This window comes from Rhinopithecus bieti, unplaced genomic scaffold, assembly GCF_001698545.2.
Source record: "Rhinopithecus bieti isolate Rb0 unplaced genomic scaffold, ASM169854v2 scaffold_1673, whole genome shotgun sequence".
NCBI classification, from domain to species: Eukaryota; Metazoa; Chordata; class Mammalia; order Primates; family Cercopithecidae; genus Rhinopithecus; species Rhinopithecus bieti.
Window position 1 is genome coordinate 7,287,533 of NW_016804690.1, and position 4,103 is coordinate 7,291,635.

A 4,103-nucleotide genomic window follows, 5' to 3' on the forward strand; every position below is an offset into this window, starting at 1 on the left:
CTTGAATATGTTTCTCATCCCCAAACAGATTGTGCTTTTTGTGATTTGTGACCACTCTGTAATAAGAATAGGTGATACAATGAAATATTTTATTCATTCCTCCAACTATCTTGTAACAGAACTTTTAAAACACCAATAAAAAACAAAAGTGCGCTCATATGAAATGCTTTCGAAGAATCTTCCTTTATTCTTCTGTATGGAGATAAATATTCAACACATTTATTTCAATGTCTATTAATTAAAATGAATTACTGTAAAACATTTAGAATATTATTTTACTTAAAAGTCTTGTTTCTTTCTTCAAAGAAGTTGAGTCAAATTAATAATTGCTATAAGAGAAACCAGAAACCTCTGGGTCTTGACAAGCTGGCCCGGAGCCTGAGGCAGTGCCTCCCGACAGCCTGGAGACCAGGCATATTCGATTGACCAGTCTTCACAAAATGGAAAGGCCTTCTTTTGAATGGCAGCTTGCCCACGTAAGTGTTTGTCAGTGTGGGCACTGAAGCAGAGTAGAATTTGGAAGGCAAATAAAATATAGTTGAAAAGCAGAGCAAAAATTGAAGGGGACCAGCCGTACTAGAAGGAGGGAAGAAAGGTGGATGGTTTCTTGTTCTTACATGTGGCCATGAAAAGAAACTTCATTAATTTACAGAAGGAATCTTAATCATTGAGAATATAAGTAAGATATCATCCATATTGAATGGCCTCTGTATTAATCTTACAAGACTCTTGTGTCTCAGAGAAGTTTACCAGATTTGGAAGGTTATTTGTTTGGTTACGTAATTGTGAAAGAATAGTATAGCATGCATTGGATTTGATAATGCCACAAGTAAATGAAAATGAGAAGTAAAACCAACTTTTTATCTTTTAAGTAAAATCATGACATTGGTGTCAATACATCAGGGACAAAAAGAATAAGAAATTGCTTTTAATATGTCTAATAACTTTGAGAGAACAGATATTTTGTCATTGATAATTATCATTTAGCAGAATTTCCAATATATTGGTGCATATTGACCTCCTGAATCGATAGTGGTACTTGTACAACTGTTGTTAAATTTTCATCTCTTGCTACTACATTCTTATTTCCTGAGATTGATAATATTTAAGCAACAGCAAAATCTATGACCCATGTGATCGTTTAGAATTAGGACACAAAAGTTATGTTATCTAGAAACCATCAACTCCTTTCTAACTTTCAGTTTACTTCCTAAGACTTTGTGTGATAAACATCTAATAAAAAGAAATATATCTGCTTTATTTCGGATTGTAGTCGTTATTTATGTAGTAATATTTCACAAATGAGTCATAAGGATTCAGGGTGTGTAATGTGATGTCTAAGGTTATCAACATTAATATTGGCTAATTACATAAATGATTGTCTCCAGGGTTTTGTCAGTTATAAGAATTGGATTGTGAAGACACTGTTTCTCATGAAGAACAGAATACCTGTTTCCTACCTAATCTTATGGAATTCTTATGGAATACAATGTATTTTTCTCACTAATAAACTTTACTATGTGAATTTTTTTTAGATATTTAAAGTGAAACAATTTCTTAAAATTTGTGATTTCTGAGACAGTTCTGAAATCAGTAGAAAGCATATGTTTTGGAGAAGAAAACAGTCACCATACTTAATTGTATGCTAGAATTTAATACTTTGATCTAATGTTTAAAACTGCTTCTTTAATTTTTATAAAGATTATTTTCTATCTTGAATAAATGATGAAACTTTTAGAAAGAATTCCTTAAGTGTGTTCCTTGAAGTTTGACAGTATTTTGAAGTATTCTCCTAATAATCAGATTAAACATGTTTTAAAGTTTAAAATTCACTAAAACTTCAGTATAACACTGCTTTCCACAAGCTGAATTCTATATTAAAGATATTATTCTCAACTTTTAGGTAAGTGTGTCTAGTTGCCACAGTAGCAAAATGTTCCCGTTTTAAGAACATTTTGCTCCTGAGACAGACCACTGACATTGACCCTGAAGAGATCATGATATGTTGCTTTATTTCATTAAAAAAAGTAAATTTCTAAACTGTGCCTATTTTTGCATATCTTTAAAAGTAAAACAAAAATTTAGTTAAAATAACAATAAAGGATAGTCACCTCTGTCTTTTTAAAGGGATCATGTACTAGGTAAGTATGTAAAATCATGTAAATATCTACACTTGAAACTGTAAATCTTTTGTGGGTTACTTGCCGCAATTGAATTGAGCTTACAGTTTTTTTATACATATATATGATTGCTGAGAAATACCTAGTATGATTATTTCTGACTAGATTGAAAGCTTACATTTGTATTATGGTATAAATTAGCTATAAATTCTGTTTTATTGTATTCAGTTGCTTTGTTTTCATCAGGCAATTTATCACATGGGTGTATGTGAAATTTCTTTATTTATTAAATTTCAGATTATGTATTTCAAACCAGAGCAAGACTTAAACATTTTTCCATAAGTATAGCTTCAGGTAAACAAGCAATTTTCGTCCTGAAAATAGCTTCTGCTTCTGTCAACACGTTGTTTATTTTTTCTCTGAGATAAAAAGTTTAGTTTTCTGATATTTGTACCGAGATAAAGTCAGTAAACAAGATTAATATAGTGTGGAAAAGGTTGTCAGCAGCCTTGGCAAAGGAAATAAGTTGCCTGTACATAGAACATACTGTAAACTGAATAAAAGTGTCAGGTCCACCATGAGATAATGTGATCATGAACCTCTAACAAAGCATGACATAGGCACAGTCGGCTTTTCTCATAGCCACAGTGTAGAAAATGGATTACGGTATTCCAGGGATACCCACTGGAATAGCATGAAAACCTCATTTTGAGATGAATGCAGGATGCAGTCCTGGAGTTGAGCCACATGTTTACCTGTGGTGCTCAAACCATAGGGTTATTAATGTCATCATCTGTGCACATTTGCAGTATTTGCATTTCTTGGAATTTCTGAGTATATGCTGGCATTCTTGTAACCCAAGTGATACTAGAAGAAGTAAGGTTTTGAAAATGTTAGGGTGTTCTCTAAGAGGAATTTTATTACTGTCTCATGCTTTTCAACCCCCATCCTATATAGATGGCACTTCTATAATCACGGAGGGTTTTTTTTGTTGTTGTTAAAATGGAACATAACTTAAAGCCTTTTGCTGTAAATGTATGCCTTGTCAATTGTGATTGATAGATTCATTCCTGTGCAGTGCTATGTTCCCTTTGAGAACCATCTATGTAAGAAAGTTATGAAATTCTAAAAAAAAAAAAAAATAGGAGTAGCTTACTTCAGATTTTAAATTTTATTTAGAAATAAAGGAGTGAAAATATTTTTCTCTTAGGTGAAATTGTATTTTGTACTATGTATATACACAGATGACTCCTATCTTCTCGGCGAAACTATGAAAAGGGTTGCTCACCACTTCCTTGATCTAAGTTTTTGTATATATTTAAATGTATGTGTTATAATACATGTTATTTATATTTAGGATCTAGCTACAAGTACATTGGTCCTCGGAAATATCTGCTTAACACTAATCTAATTAAACTTTTTTTTTAATATAATAAGTCACATAATAAGTCTGTGTTTTTTAAAAGGATATTTACACTATTGTAAATAGTCTTTTATTTATTTATTTATTTATTATTTTGAGACAGAGTCTTGCTCTGTCACCCAGGCTGGAGTGCAGTGACAAGCTGGCAGTTCACTGCAGCCTCTGCCTCCTGGACGCAAGCGATTCTGCTGCCTCAGCCTCCCGAGTAGCTGGGATTACAGGTGCGTGCCACCACTCCTGGCTAATTTTTGCATTTTTAGTATAGACGGGGTTTCACCATGTTGGCCAGGCTGGTCTCAAACTCCTGACCTCAGGTGATCCGCCCACCTCAGCCTCCCAAAGTGCTGGGATTGCAGGCGTGAGCCACTGTGCCCGGCCAAGATTTTTTTTAAATAGTCTTAAAAATCTAGGAGAGGGGTCGGGCCCCATGGCTCACCCCTATAATCCCAACACTTTGGGAGGGCGAGGCGGGCCAATCACGAGGTCAGGAGATCAAGACCATCCTGGCTAACACGGTGAAACCCCGTCTCTACTAAAAACACAAAAAATTAGCCGGGCGT